The sequence below is a fragment of the Coregonus clupeaformis genome, chromosome 36 (assembly GCF_020615455.1).
Source record: "Coregonus clupeaformis isolate EN_2021a chromosome 36, ASM2061545v1, whole genome shotgun sequence".
In the NCBI taxonomy this organism is placed as follows: domain Eukaryota; kingdom Metazoa; phylum Chordata; class Actinopteri; order Salmoniformes; family Salmonidae; genus Coregonus; species Coregonus clupeaformis.
Window position 1 is genome coordinate 24,257,941 of NC_059227.1, and position 14,166 is coordinate 24,272,106.

At 42.7% G+C, this 14,166-nt stretch overlaps 1 long non-coding RNA gene and 1 pseudogene across 2 annotated transcripts; one reads left to right on the forward strand and one right to left on the reverse strand.

Annotated features, from left to right (window-relative positions):
* Window positions 1–1,699: 1,699 nt before the first annotated feature.
* On the reverse strand, window positions 1,700–3,670 carry LOC121552490. Of its 2 annotated transcripts, XR_005997206.1 has the most exons (3): window positions 3,336–3,670; window positions 3,082–3,181; window positions 1,700–1,956 (listed from the first exon to the last, which is right to left on the reverse strand). It is a non-coding gene; the product is annotated as an uncharacterized LOC121552490 (long non-coding RNA). The 2 variants fall into 2 exon arrangements; XR_005997205.1 differs by lacking the exon at window positions 3,082–3,181.
* A 202-nt stretch (window positions 3,671–3,872) lies between these two features.
* Window positions 3,873–12,430, forward strand: LOC121552489 (annotated as a pseudogene).
* The last annotated feature ends 1,736 nt before the right edge of the window (window positions 12,431–14,166 follow it).

Sequence of the window (14,166 nt, forward strand, 5' to 3'; positions counted from 1 at the left end):
TGGTGAATCACAACCTTGCTTGAGACCTGAATACTTGCGTTAGCTACATGAGATAATGTCTAGGTTTTAGCCCTGCGGGCTTACACGGTATTGTGACGTAAAGAAGTGCCGAAGATGACCTGGAATGATACATCGTAAGTCAGATCATCTTCTGATCATATACTACACTTTTTCATGTTGACAAAGCCCATGTGCGATCTCTAAATGCATTCTCTTAACAGGAAATACCATCAGTCTCATTGTTTTTGTCCTCAAAACAAAGCCTTTCCTGACTCTTACCCCAGCTCCTCATAATTCACAAGGTGTTGGGTTTCATCTACTACAGAATTGCACTGACGAGTTCTACTGCAAATCAATATAGAGCCTCATTCAGCCACTGTATACAGGCAGGGTTCAGATCAATAGAGACAGTGTGTACCCAAGGTGTTGGAATGAAGGAATCTATGGTGATTCCAGGAGCCTTTACAGTTTTCATCTGTCTAATACATTCTGTAGAATGCAGAAAATGACATCCTGTTGTTGTATCTTTCATTACCTAGTTAATCAATAAAGGACATTGTGACAAGGCAACTGTGTCCCACTTGTTCATGGACCAATGGAGTATTAATATAATTCAATCAAACCTTCATACTCTATTGGACCATGAATAAGTGGTCAATCTGGAGGTGGAAGAAACGCAAACCTGGTTAGCCGTGGAACATAGCCTTGGGCCCTTGGCTTAGGATATGTATCTGTTTTGCATACTATGCCAGGAGGTCTGGACCCTATTGGCACATGTGTTAGTATAGTAACTACAGGGTCATAGTTCTAAGCCCTGCACTGAACCGGCTGTTACCCCTCAATCACTATATTATTGCAAATGAAATCATCAGAAAAACTAAACACACACTCCAGAACACCAATTTAATCACAAAGCGCCTTACAAAGCCCTGTCTTTACAATCTGTCTACATCAACATCTGTAATTGATTGGAACATTATTGCTTCATTGTTCACAACTAAACCACTCCTCCCTCCAAGGGCAAACTGCAACACATTGTCTGGTCTGCAGAGAGGGTCATCGGCTGCCACCTGCCCTCCATCGAGGACCTGCCCCCCCGGGGGAAGGAGGCAAGCAGGAAAGATCATTGCCTACCCCGCCCACCCCGGACACCCCATCTTCCAAAGACTCCCCTCTGGTAAACGGTTCAGGTCAATCATGACCAAAACAAACTGACAGCCGAACAGTTTCTTTCCCCGTGCTGTGTACCTCACCAATTGGCCATTTGGTCCATAGAGACTAAGGGACTATGCACTCTGTGCTGCGCACTGCATCAAGCCATCATTGAACTGTACATATAATAACTGCACTACCGTAATTGCACTCTGTTCAGCTCTGCACATTAACACTGTAAATAAACTGTACATAGGCACATGTTGTTGCACTATATCACGGAGCATCCTTACCTCTGCACATATATATTTATAATGCACATTTGTATATCCTCTCTGTAAATTCTCTCTTACTCTATAGTTCTATGCCTACATTATCTATTTTGTATATAATATATGTAAACTTTGTGTAAATTCCTCTGTCTGCATTCTGTTTGCAATCTATTGCTAGTAGCACCATATCACCAAGTAAAATTCTACTAATTTTAAATTTACTTGGCGAAAAGGTGATTCTGATTCTTACAAACAACACATTGACAGACAGTTAATCCATTCACATGTTCATTTTATTTTACATTTTACATTTTAGTCATTTAGCATTTTATCACACGCAAAATTCCATTAACTGTTTCCTGTCGTTGAGGAGCTGTTTGTAGGTGAAGGAGTCAGCCCAGTCCCCTGTCCTGCTATTCTTATCTAGGGACAGGCCCATGCTGTCTCTGGGGTGGTGGCGGTGGTCTGCGATGCTGCAGCTCCACAGCGGCTCTGAAATCCCCAGCAGCTCACGCACATGGGCAGAGATGGCCTACAGGGGGCGCAACACAGGGAGGAGGAGCTGAGCCAAATCATAGGCTCGATCTGGGTCATATTCAGTAGGGTACGTTGTAGAATCTTCAGATATAAGTGTATTGTATTTTAGAATAGACATGCCTCTCTGAAATGTACAGAGTGAGGAGATAATGGCAGCTCTATTCATAGTATTTCTATCTGCAATGTTCAGTACATTTACGTCATTTAGCAGACGCTCTTATCCAGAGCGACTTACAGTTAGTGAATACATATATATTTGTTTTATACTGACCCCCCGTGGGAATCGAAACCACAACCCTGGCGTTGCAAACGCCATGCTCTATCAACTGAGCTACATCCCTGCCGGCCATTCCCTCCCCTACCCTGGACGACGCTGGGCCAATTGTGCGCCGCCCATGAGTCTCCCGGTCGCGGCCGGCTGTGACAGAGCCTGGATTCGAACCAGGATCTCTAGTGGCACAGTTAGCACTGCGATGCAGTGCCTTAGACCACTGCGTCACTCAGGTACGTTGCACCCTGCTAATTACAGAAATGTTCAGGTGTGCTTGAAATGTAGGGATAACCCTAAATTAATAAAATGCTATGAATTATGGTATGACCATGCACATTAGAAATATAAACCCGGGTCCAGCTTAGATGCTACCCTTATGAGTTGGCCTATGAAATATGAATTATTCTCAGTGCTGAATCCGATTGTCTGCATTTGGCTGTGTATGATATATCATGCTGTGAGACCCATCTTGAATAATTAGCCTACCACTGAGATGGGAATATTGCCCAGTGTTTTCTTATTTGGGTTGAAACAATCCTGCACACATTCATGGTGGCTCTCCCAGGACATTTTAGTGCCTTAATTACATTTTACATTTTAGTCATTTAGCAGACGCTCTTATCCAGAGCGACTTACAGTTAGTGAGTGCATACATTTCATACTGGCTCCCCGTGGGAAACGAGCCCACAACCCTGGCGTTGCAAACGCCATGAGTCTAGCCTATATGTAGCCTAGACTATTTCTACTTTACATTCAGACCTTTTCGTTCAAAATCACTCTATTGAAATTTCAATAAGTATTCAATGCAGGCTTAGAATCTGAAAGCTTCTCAGCTTCATCTCCCTTTACCTTCATATCCTCAAAGTCTGTGATTCCTAATCTTGGCAGATCGCGGCAATTTACATAAATCAGCTTTTTTATGTGTAATGAGGTTCTCAGTGAAACAGGCCTGGGTTGGATAAAGACAGAGTCGTTGAATATTCTCCATCAGCAAAGTAGACTGCTGTACACTAATGTTAGGCAAGCAAAAATAAAAATGGAAAAGTTATTTGGCATTGTAAAGAAATGAGTAACTTCATAAAACAATGTGATAGCTCACTCACTGTATAATGTGGATATCCTAAGGATCCTATCCATTTTGCCACGGCCTTGCAACTTCAGTGAAGGAATTCCGTCTTGCCTGTGTGCGTGTTTGTGCGTGATTGTGTTACCATAGAAACCGTCACATGTCAGGCTAGGTTGAAAGTGTTTATGTCATCTTCAAGCTAGCTGTCAGGAAAGAAGCTAATGTGGCACAGTCACAGTTTTCCATTGGGTCACATTACATTGCTCACGCCTGAATATAACATGTTAGGTATAGAAATAGGTTCAAATGCATCCTGATGTAACTTATTTATAGCAGTAAAACTCAGACCAAGGCCACATTATAAAAAGTGGAATCAGGATTCAAGTAATTTAGTGATTTATTGACTATGCTCTATTCTATACTATTATAGTTTATTCTACCTTATTCTATATTGCTTAAATTACTTAATTTAAAGTATGATCCGAAAAAACACCAGTTCTCACATGATACTTCACGCTCTGTTGGATAAGAAAAAAAGTTTTGTAAGGTAGAATGATGCACTCGATTTTGGACCAATGAAAGACAGTTAACAGAGCTGGGGCGGGCACTAATTGCAATGGACAAATGAGTTCTGCATGGCTCGGTGTCCTGGGTAAGCGAATTTATACATTTTAGACCATTCCATTGGTCCTTACGTGAAATCAACATTTCCCGGAGAACCGGACCATGCAAAACGAATTTGCCCATTGTCAACGACGACTTGGTCCCTCTCATGAAAGGCCAGCCAATCCGCCTCATACATTTTGTGTTGTGTTTTTGTTTTCGCCAACTGATCTTTTCTAAGCGTTTGTCCTCACAGGTTGAGTCCTCTTCACGGGAATCTAGCATGCCCATTTCACAGAATAATTGAGTATCTGCTGCATTTATCAATGTGGCTAACCTTGCTGAAAGATCAAATAAAAGGTGCAGCTTTTGGTCTTTCTACGTCCTCAGTCTGTTTGACTTCATGAACGTGTGACTGCTAGCTAGCTAACCTTATCAGTGTCCAGATGTGTCTGTTTTGGGACTGTGTACTTTGGGCTGAAAGCAATCAGTCTCTTCTACCATGGCAGGGATTCTAGCGAGATTGTTATGGACCAAAAAGGTAAACCACATTCCTCGTGCAGCTTTTCTAGCTAAATGCATTGTTTTATACTTGAGTGGCTAGCTAGCTATATAACTTGCTAGCATAGTAGCATGGCACGGTAGCTAGTTAGCTAAGTATCGCCACACTAAGTCTAAGCATGCATTTACGATTATATTTCCCATTTGACATTGCAACATGTAACGTTAGTTACTTAGCTATATTCTGTAGCATGTGGTCAATTAATGATTAACAGCTTGGACGAGTTAGCTCGCAAGGTCAACTAACTAGCTAACTAGCGTCAATGCCACAGTTAGTTAGTTTAACTAACTAGTTAGCTAGCATGCTTGCAGAAGTTTAGGGTTTTGGATCTTAGCTAGCTAGCCAATGGAAACTTCACATTGAAAAGTGATCCTCGTGTGTTCTCTCTTCAGGCACCCCTTCAGATGGGTCGCATGTGTTATGTGCAATCTTATAATAACTAGAGTTATGAATGGTCGTATGTATACTGTAGCTAGCTATCTAAGACTTGTATTAATATATATGCTCATGCAATCTACACATGCACGGATATGTTGATTGACATGGTCGATGACATGTCCATTGTGAGGTTGTCATTTCCCTGTCTTCTTGCAGCCCACCACCAAGCTGTTCATTGACAGCAAGTTTGTTGAGTCCAACACCTCAGAATGGCTGGACATTCACAACCCTGTAAGTATCACTGCTTACACACACACACACACACACACACACACACACACACCACACACAATCCCCCCCCAACAAAAAACACACCTGGTGTACATACGAACACCAAACACAATGTATAAACCGGTCGGGTCGGAAGCTCGAGATGAAGATCTCTTGAGGGTGTCATATTTAATCAGTATGATTTGCAAAGTGTAGAAATGGAAGCCTATTCCTCACAGCCAATTGACCCTTGACATGTTTATGCACTCACATTCACTATAACTGCATCTACTTCAGGGAAACTTGCCATTGTTTTGCTTTTGGCAAGGCAACAATATACTGCTGTTGAATGCAGAAACAGCCACACATCCAGAAGACTATAACTCTCTTCCCTACAAATAATTAACTTTTAAATGTTAACCTAAAAATGATGATTATGTATTATTTATCATGTTAAAACCCTTGGTAAAATGCAATATTCTTATAGAGGAAGGCAGAAAAGTCCCTCTCAAACATTCTCACTAAAATGCTGATGTAATATGTAACAGAGCTAGCTGTAGTTGGCCTGAAACTCCATGTTCTTTGTCAAAAGAAATGTAGTCAGCCTGGAGTATCCTCTGTCCTGGCCATTCATATTTAAAGTGTAACTCCAGGAGAGGTGCTACTTTGGACTGTGGTGGTTTAAAGGGGGAATTTCAGGGTTGTATTAAGTAAGGTGAAACATAAACAGACCATAATGAAACGCTGTCTGACTCAACTCCCTATTCTACATGATATAACCTTATACCTGTACGCAATACATTTTTATTTCAATGTTCTTCAATGTTACACCCTCCTGGACAGGACCCTTATGTGGTTTGTCTCCATTCACAATGACATGGTTATTTATCTCTTGTCCTTCTTCTCTCCCTACCTCAGGCCACTAACGAGGTGGTGGGTCGCGTGCCCAAAGCCACCCAGACAGAGGTTAGCTGCAGTAGATTCCTGCTCCAGGGCCTACGCCTCCTGGTCCGAGACCTCCATCCTCACCCGCCAGCAGATCGTCCTCCGATACTAGCAGCTCATCAAGGAAAACATTGTAAGGAAAGACCCTGGTCTGAAAATGGGCCTCCATAGGAATGGTTCGCAAATGTTTTGTTCAATATAATGCATTTAATGCCTTTTGAACTGTATTGAAAATTGTGATCCACAGAATAAGCTACAAACATGTTTCTTGGCAAAAACCGGGGCCTAAAACATGAATGTTCATCAAAGATGATTGGTTAATTTATTTATATTAGTCTGTGTTTTCAGAAAGAGCTGGCCAGGCTGATCATGCTGGAGCAGGGCAAAACTGGCCGATGCGGAGGGAGACGTCTTTGGAGGACTGCGTAGGTAGATCAGTCATGTTAAGTAGGCATGGGAAACGAGAGAAAATGTTTATTTGAACGGGGAGATACTACAAAAACTTGTCTAATAAAATAGCTTATTTTAGTTTTCTCTGTATTGAAGTCTCTGTTCTGCGACCGCTATCTCCTTGCACCACAAGTATTTGACCCTCTTCCCACCACTTGTATGTCTTGTATGTCACGTCTCTCTATCCTCTAGAGGTGGCAGAGCACGCCTGCAGCATCACCTCCCTGATGCTGGGGGAGACCCTGCCCTCCATCACCAAAGACATGGATACCTACACCTACCGCCTGCCCATCGGGGTGTGTGCTGGTATTGCCCCCTTCAACTTCCCTGCCATGATCCATCTGTGGATGTTCCCCATGGGTATGGTGTGTGGCAACACATACCTGACGAAGCCCTCCGAGCGCGTCCCAGGATGCACTATGCTGCTGGCCAAGCTGCTGCAGGACGCAGGGATGCCCGTCGGGAACCTGAACATCATCCACGGACAGCACGCTGGTAAGAGGGTGTGTGATGAGTCTTTATAAAACATGCTATTGAAGTGTGTGTGTGTCCTGTTTCCCAGGATGTAAGGAAAAACCAGGCTATGCTGATCATGTGTGTTAGTTAATGCCTGAGGTATATCGGTAGTTTTTGAATGGTCCTGTAGACCCAGCACTTTATGTTAAGTAAACGCTTTACATAATGTGTGTGTAGGTAAATGTGTTTAAGTGCCCTAGGGTGTAGCAGTCAATATAGGAAACACTGTTTTTTTGTTGCAGGTTTTATTTCCAAGGTGATTATACCGCCATCTTGTGCCCTTACAGTGCCATGTAAATAATGATGATGAGTGGAATGATATGACCTTTGACCTCTTTCCGTAGCTGTGAACTTCACCTGTGACCACCCTGCCATCAAGGCCATCAGCTTCATGGGCTCCAACCAGGCAGGAGAGTACATCTACGAGAGAGGATCCAAGAACGGCAAGAGAGTGCAGTCCAACATGGTAAATATGATAACCGACAACCGTTCTATGAATAGGGAACCCTTAGACACTTAGGGAAATATGTCTGCCTTAAATTGTTTACAGTGCCCTTAACCATACTGCAAGATGACTAGTTCTACTACATTGGCAATACTGAACAAGTAGATGGCTAAAGGTCCTTGAGGTTTTTTTCTTGAGTTTCTTATTGCTTAGGTCTTTGCACATTCCTAAAACGCATGGCAGTAAACCTACCAACCCTTGTATTCTGCCTCATAGGGCACCAAGACCCACGGTGTGGTGATGCCTGATGCAAACAAGGAGAACACTGAACCAGCTAGTGGGCGCGGCCTTCAGCGCAGCAGGACAGCGTTGTATGGCTCTCTCAACCGCCATTCTCGTACGTGAGGCTCGTGATTGGCTCCCAGGGCTGGTGGAGCGCTCCAAAGCCCTGCGCGTCAATGCAGGTACCTCACCCTTTTACCTAAAGGACTTTCACTACCCTGTGTGAATTTCTGGTATATGACTTTTTTTTTTTTTTTCCTTAGCAAAACTTCTTCAAAATCAATATTTTCCCCCTATGTGAAAAAAAACATACATTTCAAATAGTACATCCAATATGACTGCCAGCGCCAGTCCACATACTGTATCATTGCTCAGAATTGGTTTGTCTGTTCAATGAGTTGTAATTGTATTGGGGGGGGTGTAACCGACCTGGCTTTGCACCTGGGTCAGCTGAGTGATTGATGACTGTTAGCACGCTTAGCTATAGCCTAGGTTTCCACATCTACAAACTATTCAGATTACAGTATTGCATAGATCTTGTAGGTTTTGGTAAACCATCTCCACTACACTTGGAAGGGTCTTACATCAATGGAGCATGTCACAACAACGTTGAACCTTGGTACAGTAGAAGTGACACTTTGACATAAGGTTAAAAAAAATATTCACATACTTTTGACATACCCAGCTGCAGTAACTCTGTTACAGTAACCTGCAGGACTAGCTAACTAACTAAAGCCCCTTGTGGGTTAATAATGTCTGGCTGGAGTTAGAGGCCTGACTTGACCAGTGATGTCTGTCTGCTATATGGAGAACTTGTCTGATAAACAATTAGTCACATATTAATGGTTGTGTAGTCTTGTCCATATGGAGGAAAGATAACCAATATTTCAACACAAAGTGCCTTTGTCAACCTGGCGTATTCTGCTCTAATAATACGTTTTGACGTGTGTCGAATGTGCGTTTTCAGCTGTTGGTTCCCACGGCAATGATGAGTGTGATGCATACCTGGCGGCAGGTAGCTTAGTGGTTAAGAGCGTTGTGCCAGTAACCGAAAGGTCGCTGGTTCTAATCACCGAGCCGACTAGGTGAAAAATCTGTCGATGTGCCCTTGAGCAAGGCACTTAACCCTAATTGCTCCTGTAAGTCGCTCTGGATAAGAGCGTCTGCTAAATGACAAAAATGTAAATGTAATATGTGCAACTTTCCACTTTTTCTCATGTTCATTATCCTTCAGGTTTTTGCGTGTACATCTTTGACTCGTACAGTTCTATGTGTATTCTCTTCCATAAGCATTATGTCATACCACTTCACCTATTGTATTGGATCTCACCTGTCAAAGCTTCTTTGCCTTCAACTCATTTGGCAGGTCTACAATAGTAATACATAACAGTCCACTCCGTCTCTATTTTTGACATAATATCATATAGCACAGGGGTTTCCTAACTTTTTCACTCAGGCCCCCCTTCCAACATTGGGGAACATCGCTCGCGCCACGTCTGTCTATGGGCACAAGCGCTGCTCATGACACAAACTGTTCACACCCCTCTTGTTGGCGGAGAGAACATTTTGTGATGGGGTGTAGAGAAAATGTTGCAGTTTTAAAGCTAATTGTCTTGCAATTCTATACATTTTGCCATGTCCAATGTGTATTCATGTGATATTTGAGTGACTCAAACATTACAACAATCTATGGGCTAAAAGTCATTAGCTGACATGGGCTAGTTGATCTGGACGTTTATGACACGTTATAAATGGCTCTCTAAGGTATGCAATGACAAGATGAAAACTGATGATGCACTACTTAATGTCAGGCATTTTCGCCCCAGCCAACGATGAAGTGCTACACGGAGAACATCTTTGGGCCGGTGCTGGTGGTTCTGGAGGCTGACACTCTGGATGAAGCCATCTCCCTGGTCAACAACAACCAGTACGGCAACGGAACCGCCATCTTCATCACCAACGGAGCCACCGCCCGCAAGTACACACACGAGGTGGATGTTGCACAGGTGAGCCATAGTTCAGAGACTTCTGGTAAGTGCTTGGGGAAGTAAGACTTGTGTGATTGATGTCCAACATTGCAAGTAGTTTCCCCATTGATAACTTCATTTCTAGATAGATGGGTGACTATGCAGTGATTCATACCTTGTGGTAACTCTGTGAGGATAATTAATGTGACTTTCATTACATTTTAGCATACGCTCTGGGAGCGACTTACAGTAGTGAGTGCATACATTTTAATTCGTACTGGTCCCCCCGTGGGAATCGAACCCACAAACCTGGCGTTGCAAGTGCAATGCTCTACCAACTGAGCCACACGGGATCATCTCTTGTTCACAGCACTATTTTTGCGTGTGTGCAAGTCTTTGTCATGGGTCGATAAAGGTGTAATTTGTAACATTGGGCTCTATAATTCATAGTGGATGTGCGCGACTGTGTGTGTGTTAGGGTTTAGTAGCAGGAACCGGGTTACGGAGCATTCCCGGCCAAACCCATCCTAGTTTCCCGAGATAAATAATGTAGAGAAACCAGTACATTTATAATAAATTATTTTAATGAACAGCGTGACGTGAAACTGACTTAAATGACCGTAACCTCAAATTTCAAAACCGTCACAGCCCTAATCACAACTGGTGAGAGGATATGCAGAGATTCAAAATACAAAATGTACACATGCGGCTTCATTCAAACATTTAGACCAGTCATCACAACGCGAGCAGCCTACCATATTTACTCAACAAAGTCCCCAATAGGAAATATCTCTTAGGCTACTGCATAGCTTCTATACATTTTAATTGCTTACTATATGTGCAGGCTAAACGCAACATCTCAACGCAGTTATGGTAGATAACGTCCAATCTCCAGCTCACATTGACAGTGCCACACGTTAGTTTGGAGATTTCAGAGGCTCAAAATATAAACTGTTGCTAATCACAACGGCTGATACTGTGTCCACAAAAGCGCTCGAGGAAATAGAGATTTGCAACATTGTTTCATGATGTTATGCTAAACAAAAGTGAGCGCACGGTGGACCTACTGGTTAGATTTGCGATCAACTGCGACGTCCATGGTGCTGAATCTCCGATGGCCTAGGGCTACTATTAGTTTATCTGATTATTTAGGGGATAATCTGAGTCACCACAATAAACGGTTTATCATACAGTAAAAATAGCCACAACCTTCCCAAATTCCCTCTGGGAGAATATTAAACCCTACTGTGTGTGTTTTCTCATTTGGATTGGAGTGAACGTGCTCATCCCCGTTCCTCTGCCCTGCCCATGTTTTCCTTCACCCGCTCCAGAGGTTCCTTCAGGGGCGACACCAACTTCCATGGCAAACAGGATAGCTCACAACACCGGCAACAACCAGCACAAGCCCCCAACTGTTTCTCACCCACCGATCATATGACCATATTGATCCTAATTAATAGTTTCTGCAGTCAACTATGCAGTGTGAGGTGGACATTTTCTAGTGTTGATGGTCTGCTCCTCTTCTCTGTGTTCTGTCTCTACAGGGCATCCAGTTCTACACTCCGATCAAGACTGTTACGTCACAGTGGAAGGCCGAAGACGCCACCACGAAGAGCCCAGCCGTTACCATGCCGACCATGGGATGCTAAACGGAATGTATGCTTGTAAATGTGGTCTCTTCCTTGCACAACGTTCTATATACTACTGCCTGACACGCCTTAACGTTCAGAAGGGGTTAACAGCCAAGGGGTACTAACAACTGATAAGTATTGCAGTCATGGAATATGTTTTATACAGAGTGTACTATATGAGCAACGATTTTGGAGTTTGACCCTGTTAGTGAAATTGCTTCCTGTAGGGTGATGGCAGATTTTAATCTGAAATGTGTTGTTACTGTAGCAACAAATCCTCTGTTCAAACACTAGCCTTATGCTGCCCCTGGGAGTCACATGAGAACGATGGACTAGGTGGAATGCAATGGGTGAGAGAAGGCCTCTGTTGCCACTAGGCAAAGATCTAGCATCAATTTACTCCCCTCGCATCCTAACTTTAACCATTAGGAGGAGAATAGCGGGACACCATAGATAAGCTTCATCCCAGTCCCTCGTGGGCATTAGTGTACCCAATCTGTGAAACGGAGACACTGGCTATGTTTCCGTCCAATTGGCGATAGATTTTCATGCGAATATTCTAAAATCCGCATAAAAACAATATGCATATTTTCTCACCAGAGGTGTTTCCATCAAATTGACTTTTTTGTGAGTTAAAGGCTGTGATTTATGACGTGGTGCACATAAAAAAATGACTGTTTGCAGTTAAATTCCCATGTACCGAATAAAGAATACAATGTAAATGGGTTTCTGTCGCATTTTCAACTCTACTTATGGTTTTGTCACATCAAATGTTGCATTATATAGTGAATGTGCCCACTCTGGTCTTAGCATGTGCGCTCTAGCCAATAGCTTGCAGAAACAGTGCTGATATAGCCTACTACATGAGATTATTATGGACAAAAGAGCGCGATTGACAAATAAAAATCAACTGCAGCCAAGCATCAGTCATCATGTCACGAGACCCTCAGTATTTATTTGAAAGGAGCATCAATCTCAACACCGTTTACTTCCACCACCCTGTGAAGTTCATCACTTATTTCATCAGTAGCCTAATAAAACTGCCTGTTTTCTTGAGTCGTAGTGGAAGGACCACACAACATATCATCACGTGATTTCAAGTTTACTTCGATATGATGGTTATTATATCAATATTTGCGCATAAAGGTGTTTCCACTGCCATTTCTCATATAATACATTTTACAGACACAAAAAGATAACACCTTTATCTAGCGTATTTTGTTTTGTTGACATTTCCATCAGGCTTGTCAAGTTTTTTTAAACATCTGAAATGTGCTTTATTCGCATAAAAAGGTTGGATGGTAACCTGGTTATTGACACTCCGGTCAAATGATGGTTTCTACAAATGTGTTTTGTGCTGACCGGTGTCTGTTAGTATTTCTGATAGTCTACATTAGAAGAATCCAATTTTTGTTACGTTATTGAGCAGTGATGCACGCTGTTTTACATGGAATAAAGATTCCAATTGAATAATGCTGCTAAGCATACTTCTTCCTATGCCTCATCATTGAGCTCTATATCAATCAATTATTCAATCAAATGTATTTATAAAGCCCTTTTTACATCAGATGTCACAAAGTGCTATACAGAAACCCAGCCTAAAACCCCAAACAGCAAGCAATGCAGATGTAGAAGCACGGTGGCTAGGAAAAACTCCCTAGAAAGGCAGGAACCTATGATGAAACCTAGAGAGGAACCAGGCTCTGAGGGGTGGCCAGTCCTCTTCTGTCTGTGCCGGGTGGAGATTATAAGAGTACATGGCCATTTAAGGCCAGATTGTTCTTCAAGGTGATCAAACGTTCATAGATGACTAGCAGGGTCAAATAATAATCACAGTGGTTGTAGAGGGTGCAACAGGTCAGTACCTCAGGAGTAAATGTCAGTTGGCTTTTCATAGCCGAGCATTCAGAGGATGAGACAGAAGTTGCGGTAGAGAGAGAGAGTCGATACAGCAGGTCCGGGACAAAGTAGCACGTCCGGTGAACAGGTCAGGGTCCCCTAGCCGCAGGCAGAATATTTTAACTGGAGCAGCAGCACGACCAGGTGTACTTTATATACTGCAGCTATAACTAAATGGTTATCTCTCAAGCATGAATCTGGGGAAAACATGTTTTGTAGAGAAGTTGTAAATGCTGGTATTTGCGAGTCAGACACCATTTAGAGCCACACTTTGATGAGTCGTTAAGCTTTGTGGTCCCTGAAGTTCTTAATTATATGTTCTTTAGACCCCGAATAACACATGCGACTGGTAGATTATATGGATGTTTGCATTTTGTAACTTACATAAACAAAACTACATAAACAAGCTCTGACACAAGGCCATCAGCATTGGGTGTTGCAAGGTGTTTTTGGCTACAGAGCTTGCTTTTCTATTCATCAATAACAGACTCCTGACCAGGGCCCAGCGATTTTCCTAGCAAACCTTAATCTGCTGTCTGGTGGTTATTTGGGGTGTAAAAACCATTCTATATAGACATTGTGAACAGTAAAGTGTCAGAGTTTCAAACTTTAGGATTACAAGATCTGTTCATAGCCTAATCCTCACAATCTCACACACAGGCAATAGTTCCATAAACAGTGAAGGCATTAAGACTGGTATTTTGCTGTCTAAGAAATTCCTCTGTTTCGACAGACAGACCATTATACTTGTTACAAAATCCCAATAATAGAAATATGCTTCTGCTGTGCTGGCACAAAACGAATTACAGTGAGTTTCTCTTGACTGCATTGGACATGCTGAAAATTGGTCTTCTGGGCTCATTGTTTCGTTTTCTCAGCATGTTCCGGGGTGGGGGGAAACGGAAAAGGAAACTCGGGCA